This window comes from Corylus avellana, chromosome ca10 (assembly GCF_901000735.1).
Source record: "Corylus avellana chromosome ca10, CavTom2PMs-1.0".
Lineage (NCBI taxonomy): Eukaryota > Viridiplantae > Streptophyta > Magnoliopsida > Fagales > Betulaceae > Corylus > Corylus avellana.
In genome coordinates this window covers 2,167,991-2,178,901 of record NC_081550.1, presented here as the reverse complement: position 1 = coordinate 2,178,901, position 10,911 = coordinate 2,167,991, and the positions used below count along the sequence as shown (strand labels likewise).

Below are 10,911 nucleotides of genomic sequence, written 5' to 3'. Positions count from 1 at the left end.
TTTTGTTTAATCCCTATAACAGGCTGTATTAATTCTTTGAATGTCGTTCCAAATCTCACAATTGTTTCGTCTTATTCATTGAAACCAACAGGTTTTGACCTCCCCCAATGGATATATATATTTTTTTTCAGTCACCTATGAAGTTTCCCAGCATCTGAATTTCGTTTACATGAACGAAGTCAAGATGGACATAGTAGGTTGGATCACCGCTGTTTTTTAAAAAATATTAGGCATGGAAGGCACGTTCTATATATTCAGACTAATCAGCAGTTTTCTTCCACTATGTAGGACTACAGAAATTCACGACCAATAATGGAACTAAAGTCAAAATGAAGGCTTGCTGTCCTTGTTTCACTAAGACTTGGTCCCTTCATCCACATTGCTTAATTTACTATCTAGATGGGTTTTTGAGCGTACAATCTTTTCAAGTATATTCTTCTACTCGACCAGCCCTTTTAAGCAGATACTTTTTTAATTATTATTATTATTTTTTTTCCTATTTTGTGTTTACTTAGTTATAATTCGATGGAATATTATACTAGAATAAAATAAATAAGAACTTATGGTCTAGATGGGAGTGTTAGGGAGCGTTTTATAATTATCATTTTAGTTGACCAAAGCGTCGGTGCAATATCTTGATTCAGCAAATATTATTTGATACAATTTTCAGTAAACTTGGATCTATAAAGAATCAAAGATAGACCTCGAAAGTCTTATCAAGGATGCATGTGGACTAATTTCACACAGAATTGTCATCAAACGAATGTAAATGGGAAGGTAAGACATTCCTTTCCATGCCTAGTAAACAAAAGCAATTACAAGCATTTATTTAGTTATGAAGTATACATTGAATTTTGGTATTACGTGGAGAATTCTCGATTTAGACCCGATTGAACGAGATTTGGACCCAATCAACCGAGATTTTAACTCAATTGACCGAGCATGCTACTGCACGTGTCAGTTTTAGTCGTATAGAGCATAACACTACCATGTCAGCAAATCGCAAATCGCAATGAGAAATAATAAAAATTATTTTTTCAACTATCATTCAACTATTTTTATATTATAAATAGATGAATCTATCATTAAGTTTGTATGGTACTCACATGAGTTCACAAATCTAATGGTTTATTCATTGAATTTGCAAAAAGAGATGGTTGAAAGATAATTAAAAGAATGATGTGTAATATGCTTCAATTGACTTTATATGCAAGCTACATGTCAAAATTTTTGTATCAAGTTGCCGCATCATCATATCTACCACGTGTCACACTTTAGCAACAATATGCCAAGTCAACGTACAAGCACGCAAGCATGCCACAGCATCAAATCATACCTGGTGCCACATCATCTGACATGTGTTATTTTTTTCATCAAATCGCCACGTCATCGGCCACTTCTCAGAATTTCTGCACTAGACAACCACATTAGAATTTGGTGTCAACAAACCACATGATCATTTGCCACATGTCAAAATTTTGCACTAGGTTGCCACATCAACAAATGCGCTTGGTGCCACATCAACTGCCACATGTAAGAAAATTTGCATCAGATCATTACCGAGTTAACCTTTACGGTGTCACAATTTGAGATCGCCATTAAATTAAGTTCCTTATAAATTGGCCATTTCATTTTTTAAAATTTTACAACTTTCCTTCCCTTGTCTTCTAGCATATAGGAAAAGGTTTTTGATTGTATTGATAGTGAGAGAGAGAGAGAGAGAGGGAAAAACTTGGAGAGAGAGAGAGAGAAAGAGTCAACAGGGTTGAAAGTAATCCCCCACTTTCTTGATAACCCCCATATGGAGGATGAAGAGAGAAGACCGATAAATTAACTTAGTATTCTCTTAATTAATTAGACAAAACTTAACAAAAAAATATCAAAAACTAACCAAACCAAGTTATTCTCAGCTCTTTTAGACTTAATAGTGACTTTATACAATTGAGTTTTTTTTTTTTTTTGGAAAGACTTTAATTGAACGTAAATATTTTATTCATATACTGTCATTTGTAAGTCTTAATGGGGTGTTATTATGAGCTCTCAAATAATTACATTGTGGTTTTCTTAAACTATTAAAGAAGCTATAGTTACATTCTCGATGGATCTATATCTTTCTGTCTCATTTATATTGCCAATAACATATATTGTCTATTATTACCAATGCTTTTGCAGTAGTGATCTACATAAACCAATTAATTGATCATTTTGCATTAAATTAACAAGGGCCCTTAGCATATGTAAGAGTTTAATCAAGCTATATATGTAAGGAGACATGACCATGTAACATACTTCTAGCTTTTAGAAGGCCTGCATGTGCAATGTACCATTTCCTATTAAATAAAAATAAATAAATAAATAAAAAAACCACAAACAACAGAACAGACAGAAACATAATATATATGTAGCGGTTGGCTTTTTGACAAGTTTAGAAGTACTGAAAATGTTTGTGCTCATCAAACAATAATGTCCTTGCATGTTTCACATGTGAGCATAGTATCATTCATGTTTCAAAAGTTTTTTGCACAAGTTGGAAATCCTGATTGTATTGCGGGATTATTGGCTAATTTAAGATGCAAGGAATAATTAATTATAATTAAAGAAGCTGGATCTAAGAATTTCAAGCAACTAAGCTGGCAAGATCTAGGAATGACCAAGATTTTACTAACAGTGTAACTATATCCAGATTATAGATTCAAAAACTAACAGCAAATATTAGTGGGAACGGAGAAACATTCAAGTGTGACATAACATTAATATTTAAACATTCTAATTATCTTACAGTTACAATGGTTAGCAAATAGGCCAGGGTACGTATAACATTATCTTTTTTTTCTTTTTTTTTTGAAACTTCACTTTACACTCATAAACTATATCATGCGTTTTGAGAAGATCCCTTTAAATTTTAAATACTCTCAATTTAACTCTTTAACTTTCAATTTGATTCCAATTGACCCCCGGCCCATATCACATTCAGCCGTTAACTCCTGACGGAAATGAATAAAAATACCAAATTACCCTTCAATTTTTTTTTTATAATTTTTAATTTGAAATTAAGGTTAAATTTGAAATTTTATATAAAAAATTTTTTAAAAAAAAATCAGGGGTATAAAGGTCATTTTATCACTTTTAACGTTTAAAAATCTGACGAAGGAGATACATTATATCAAATTGAAAGTTTAGTGGGTGAAATTGAGAGTTTTTGAAATTTGGAGGGATCTTCTCAAAATGTTTGGTAGTTAATTTAGGGGTCTTAAGTGGAGATTTTTTTTTTTTTTTTTTTTTTTTTAATATATCTAGATCTATCACGCTGCTGTACGTACTTGCTATTTTGATGGAGTTCTGTGCAAAGAGTCTCCATTGGTTTTCAAAGTCATCAGCTATACCATATATATCTACACATATATATATATATATATATATATATATATATATATATATATATATATATATATATAATCTCATAAACAATTTTGTGTTCGATTTCAACTTTTTCCTACTTTGTGCTGGGTTTTAGATTGCTCAAGTTAGTGTAGCTCTGAGAGATCGATGTAGATCATCACAACCCAAATTTACAAAAAATCAATTTTAAAAAATAATTTTTCTTTCTGAATAAACGATTCTTTTTTTCTTTTTTTTTTTTTCTGAATAAACAATTCACACGTAATATCCTATGAATATGTGTAAAATATGTATGATTTGTATAAATGATGTTTCTACCCATGCATTCAATCGATTTTGAATTGCAAATTAAATTAGATTGATCTAAGTATCACAAATTTAGGTCTGGATTCAACCCATGCATTCAATTGATCGAGTTTCTTTCTTTCTTTGTTGGAAGATTCGCATGCAGCACTCCTGAAGGTATTTGGAAATGAAGAAATGGGAGTACTAATGCAAAGCGTCAACTAAGAAATGGGATCTTATATTGTGCTCTCTCTCTCTCTCTCTCTCTCTCTCTATATATATATATATATATATATATATATGTATTTGGATTTTTTGGCATATACTTTGGTGTTGTTTGTTAAACAACATCACATTCCCCCACATTTTTCATCTCATTTTTCAAAAAAATCGACATAAAAACATTATCACTTTTTACTACTATTTAAATAAAAAAATCACTACAAAACAAAATTTTCTCACTTTTCAATATAACTTTTTCACTTTTCTATACTAATTATTACACTCATATTTTTTCTCACCACTCATGAACAGTGCATTGTTGTTTACCAAACAACACCAAAATGTCTAAGTTGTTAATGATCACCGATCAGATATCATCCATATACTTAGTTTGCGTTATGTTTTGAACATACTGTGATTGACTAAAAGTTTTTAATTGATTCTATGTCGCGTCGAAGAGGGCTGAATACAACTGGGTTGGGTTTTGGTGTCCATAGTCTTCACATACATGTCTATTTCACCGGAGTCTCTACTTGAGACAATCTCTCTCCCCCTTTTTATTTAACAGGTACCATCAATCCCATTTTCCCAATAAAATGGTCAAAGCCCCAAAAAATAAAAAAGATAGTAGAAAGGAAACTTGTGTAGGTCAATTTTGAATGACGATTTTCAATCATCTTCAGTTGTTTAAAACAAACTTGTTAGTGAAATTAATTAGCTACGTACATTAACACTGAAAATGCAAGAAAAATAACAACAAAATAATTTAATTTCAGATTGCTCTCGAATAACAATGACAACATTTGTCATTCAAACTAGAAATGGTAATACATAGAATTCCTTTCAGAACTTGAATTCCTTGCTTACATTGCTTAAGGAAAATGGAACAATGGGTGTGCTTCATATTTCTAGATCATAACGGATCCCCATTTCAGAACCTTATTGTACACAAATACATTTTTTTTTTTTTTCTGAAAAAATACAATGCTAAAGAAATTTATCGCGTCCAAGGAAAGTAAACATTCTTGCAATAGTTCAAAGCCATTCAGGGGATGAATCTAAACTTAATAGCCTTTTGGAGGTGGGGGTGATTTGTAAATGTAAGGAGGTGGAGGTGATGGAGATGGAGGTGGAGGTGACTTGTACACATATGGAGAAGGAGGTGATGGAGATGGTGGTGGAGGTGATTTATAAATGTAATGAGGTGCAGGGGAATGTGATGGAGGTGGAGGCGACTTGTAGACATATGGGGGAGGTGGTGATGGTGATGGAGGAGGAGGCGATTTGTAAACATATGAAGGAGATGATGATTTTGATGGGGGAGGTGGTGATTTATAGACATAAGGAGGTGGAGGAGAAGGTGATGGAGGTGGGGGCGACTTGTAGACATATGGTGGAGGAGGTGATGGTGATGGAGGAGGAGGGGATTTGTAGACATATGAAGGAGATGGTGATTTAGATGGCGGAGGTGGTGATTTATAGATGTAAGGAGGAGGAGGTGATGGAGAAGGTGTTGGTGGTGATTTGTAAACGTAAGGAGGAGGGGGAGAGGGTGATGGTGGTGGTGGTGACTTATAGATGTAAGGAGGTGGTGGGGAGGGAGATGGAGGGGGTGGTGACTTATAAACATACGGAGGAGGTAGTGATGGTGATGGTGGGGGTGGTGATTTGTAAACATAAGGGGGTGGAGGAGATGGTGATGGAGGAGGTGGTGACTTGTAAACATATGGAGGAGGTGGCGACGGTGATGGTGGAGGCGGTGACTTGTAAATATAAGGTGGTGGAGGAGATGGTGATGGAGGAGGTGGAGACTTGTAAATATAGGGAGGAAGCGGTGATGGAGATGGCGGTGGGGGTGGGGGTGGGGGTGATTTATACACGTAATGAGAAGGTGGCGGTGGAGACTTGTACCAATATGGTGTGTTGTCATGTCGGTCATGCCCATCATGTCGGTCATGTCCCTCATGCTTTGGTGCCAATAGTGGTGCCAATGGTAGCAGGTATTTGTGTTGGGGGGATGGTGGTGGTGGTGAGGAATAAAGGTAAGGCTCATTGGCCACCACAGTAGTGGCTATGAGGCAAAATGCTATAGCAGCTACCAATTGAGGCCAAGAGCCCCGGTTTCCCAAGGTACCCATCTCTATCATTTGAGCACTAAAGGAGAAAGCTAGATAAGTCCTTGGAGTTAGACTTGCAAAGTAACGATGAGTGCTAACCCTTTATATAGTGAACTCATCAATCATTCTTGAAAATGATGTTTGTTTTTTAATTCCTATAACAAGCTGTATAATCCTTTGAGTCATCCAAATCTCACTATGCTTTCGTCTTTTCAATGCACAAATAAGTACATAGTTACCTCCAAATGATTTGTCTTTTTTTAGTTACCTATGAGTAGAGAAATTTCCCAGAATCTCAATTTCGTTTTCATGAACAAAGTCAAAATAGAATGAGTGGATCATCGCTGTTTTATGCAAAAAAAATATATATATTAGACATGTAAGGCACGTTGTATTGAGACCAAGCTGCAGTTGTCTTCTACTACGTTGGCATACAGAAAGATATCCTTTTTAAATTACAAAGACTTGGTCCTTTATTTCATGCACATTGCTTAATTTTCCATCTAATTAGTTTGTAAGCTTGCAATCTTTGATAAATTGATACGTACCTAAGTAAAATTTTGACGCGGCTTTGGGCACAAAGGAAGACTAATGGGATTATGGTTGTGTTCGGTAGAGATGGATTTTATAATCATTATTTTGGTTGACGCATCTGTCGGTGCAACCTCGTGATTCAGCAAATATTACTTAATACAATTTTTAGTAAACTACTCTTGGACCTTTAAAGCTAGCTAGACCTAGAATTAATGTCTTATATATCAACATGGATGTAGAATAATATCCGACAACTTGCAAGGTTCCCTGTAATTTGAAGATTTATGTTATTTACTATTATCTCCTTATTTGGGGAAGGGGTATATGAGAGAGGGCTACTCTGTACAAGTAGGGAGAGCATCGTCGGTAAAGGAGGCCCCAAGAACTTTCTCTCGAAAAATGCCAAGTTTTAAAAGCTTGGTTTTAAAATGATGTATTACGTACCATCTTATGTACGTTTATCTATTATATTTGTAAATAAAAGCATAATGAAATGGAATGACAGTAACAGAGATGGGGTGGCTCGTTTAGGACATGGCCCCCCAACACAAGGAAAAAAAATATATATACTAAAAAAAAATTAAGGTAAAATTTGTTTTTTAGCCTATTGGTCCCAACCCATTAAAATTTTTAGCATTTGACTTTTACCCATGCCAAATTCTGCCTCTGTCAATGTGAGATGGTGATATATCAGTTTGAAACTAAATTTCAAGCTAGGACCTTTCTAAGGCGACAAGTTTATCAATGTCGACCTTAATCATCAGTAAGTGAAATCAAAAAATTATTTTAAGAGACTTTATCCGTTAGAGGGAATGGTGGGACTATTATTGTTAATCATTGCGTCTAATTTTAAGTAAATTAAACCAAGCAATTATAACTTGGATTTTACCCAAATCACCGAAGAACTTTCCTATAAAATTCAATGCATAAACAGTTAGAATTATTGTTGACCTAGAGCTACTATGCAACACTATGCCTAGATAGCTGAGATCAGGTAATTTGTCTGCAACTTGCCCTATGACTTTCTATCCATTGAGAGAAGCCATTAAAGCAAACCAGATAATTATCTTCATATACAAGAAATACAGTAGTTCTAATAATATTTTCCTTGACATGACAGAACAATAAGTTGGGATCTAGCAACGAAGCATAAACAATTTTTCAGCCTTAGGTTGCATGGAAATTAAAAAAATAAAATAGCGAAACAATAAAAATTTGGTGAGCAAATATTGAAAAAAACACTGATATGAGATAAATTAAAATCTCTAAAATACCATATAATTCTTCTATCTTTTGCCTTTTGGTAGTTAACTGGAAAAAGTGGTAAAAATATCAATGGAACAAGCCATATAAACATTTCAAATTTTAAAAAGGCTTAATTGATATATTGTTACAATTCTAATATCCCACAAGGGTTAAAGTCTAATTTTTTTTATTGTTTGGATAGCAAATGAATGGTACAAATTTTTTGTAAGATTAGGCACATAATCTTTGCTTTGAAAACACGGGAGATTTGGTAAGAAAATTAGTAGCATTTATAAACAAGTGCCTTTCAAAACACAACTAATTTCCATGTTGAAGATTCAAATTAAGGAGGCATCAACTCCCTTTGAAGTTTCATAATTTCTTCTAAAATGTCGGCTTGAACTCAATTAGGAAGTTTCCACTGGTTGCCAATTATGAAGCAGCTGGCCGGGCCAAAAACAAAAGGACAAAGAAAAATGGGCCTTTGCCGTGTACTTATTCGGAAAAGATAGACAGACCATGATGTTTTTGTTTTTTTTCCTAATTTGGATAGACTATGATTAAGATCATTCCCTCGGGGCTACACTAGTCTAGTAAGAAGGATAGTCTTAATCACATCCTGTCGAAGGGTAAAGCTATTTATCCTAATCATCCAATAATTGAAATTTGAACCCCACTTAGGACCATCCATGGCTATGTTTGACTTTGCCATTTGCCTTAAAAAAAGAAAATTGCCTAAAACTGTAGCAGATTTGATTAAAGTGAAAAAAAAAAAGAAAAAAAGAGTTTTGTAATTATTTTTTTATTTGAATAGTAATAAAAAATGGAATTGAGATTTTTAGCTGTCACGAGATAGCAAAGCGTCAGACATCTGACCTCTTCTTCTTTCTTTCTTTTCCATTTAAAAAAAAAACTGAAGAAGAGAGATATTAAAGGAAAATTCAAATTTGAGATATTAGCACTAAATTTGAGGTATTAGCACTAAATTTAGGATGCTAAAATCCATTTTAAGTGATACCATTCCTAAAGGGTTAACTTTTCACCCCTAGGTTTTAGTTTTAAACCCAAAAATAAATTTTGAGGCATTAGAAACTAATTAAATATTAACTCATAAAAATTTAACCAAAAAAAATAACAAAATCTAGCAGGACTAGGAAGAGAGAGATTTTTCTACAATTTTTTTTTTTTTTTTAATAAAGTCGCATTAGACTTTAGCAGACACTTATCTGACTCTTGGCAGCCTGATAGCAGCACTCTAAAAAATGATTGATATGATGTAAAGAAAAATGTTGAGAGTTGAATTTGAGGGGAATAGTATAAGGCTTTTTTTTTTGGGGGGGGGTGGGAATAGTATAAGGCATTCTTAATTGTCCAAGCAAGGAGCCCTTGCCTGGCAAGGCTTTAGGTCTAATTACAGGTAGGAAAAATTTTCCGAAATCTTTAATTGTAAAGATCTCCAATATTGTAAGGGATTTTGGCCCGAGAAACGGGCAATAAGTTTTTTAGTTTAAGATGAAATTTAATTTGAAGTGAGGCTATCTGCTGGCTTAATTAGATCGATGCCTTGGTTCTAATTATATAAATTTGATATGCTTGAAAAAACTAAATCAAGGATGAGGAGCTCCCAATGCCCACCTAAGACACTACAGTGAACAGCAGAACTTATTTAAGATCCATCCCAAGAGTCATTTCCAAAACACCCCCAAATCATTCTGACAGATGTAATTAAACCAACAATTCCTGAGGTTTGTACTCAGGATCTGCAATTCGTAATAAAGCCTCTCTTAAACTTGATTCACTATGACTGGAAATTATTTTTAGAGACTTTTAAGAGGACATTTTGCACTGTGATTTTGCAAACTAAAAGTACACTTTTAAATGGAAGAATCGTAAAAAATATTAATGTATCTTTTGATCAAATGAGAAAGAAGAGTAATTATGTACATCATCTTTTTATTCCCCTTTTATCCTCTTTAATTGATATGACTCTTAAAATAGTCAATAAATTTGGGATAGATCATTATTATATTTTGATTCAATTGTAATTTTAAAAGTCGCATTAGCTTTAGAGGATAAAAAAAAAAAAAAAGTAGTGTACGCATAGCATTACTCAAGCAATGATTCTACAAGTTTATTAATATTTACTTACTTTTTAATTCGAAAAATAGCCGAAAACGTCTTGATCTGGTGTAAGTAAAAAAATTCATTCGTTACTCAATCGTTTAGTAGCTGCATGTACGGTAGGTCGTTTTTGAGATACTAAAAACCGTAGGTGTTTCTGTAGTCAGCCCTTAATCCCTTTAGAAAATACAATTTTATTTTGTAAGGTGTTGGATTCAACTCACACAACACAAAGTTGTCCCAAAGAAATTCCAGGGAAGAGTGAACTTAATTTGGTAGGGTCTTGCCATCCATAATCACATCTTCACATTAATTAAATTGGTCAAAGTAAAAAAAATAATAATAATGATATATATATATATATATATATATATATATATATATAAAAGCCATTTTCCGTAGGTTGCTTTTAAATGATCACTTGTTTATCACAAACCTGTTGGGGAATTTAGCTATATAATTAACACGTAAAAGACAAGAAAAATAACAAGAAAATATATATTAGACTGCTCTGGGATAACAATGACAACATTTTTGTCATTCAAAATAGAAATAGTAATACATAGCTAGAATTCCTTCCAGAACTTGAACTCCTTGCTTACATTGCTTATGGGAAATGGAACAATGGGTGTGCCTGCTTCATATTTATAGATCATAAAGGATACCCATTTCAGAACCTTATTGTACACAAACATGCTTTTTCTGAAAAATATAATGCTGAAAATATATATAACATCCGGGGAAAGTAATTATTCTTCCAATGGTTCAAACTAATCATTCCAGCCAGGGTTGAATCAAAACTTAATAGCCTTTAATTTGGAGGTGGCGGTGAATTGTAAATGTAAGGAGGGGATTTGTAAACATATGGGGGGTGTGAGGATTTAGATGGGGGAGGTGGTGATTTGTAGATGTAAGGAGGTGGAGGGGAATGTGATGGAGGTGGAGGCGACTTGTAGACATATGGGGGAGGAGGTGATGGTGATGGAGG

At 33.7% G+C, this 10,911-nt stretch overlaps 1 pseudogene; it reads right to left on the bottom strand.

The window, feature by feature from the left end:
- Positions 1 to 4,961: 4,961 nt before the first annotated feature.
- LOC132163801 (extensin-2-like) lies at positions 4,962 to 10,911 on the bottom strand (annotated as a pseudogene).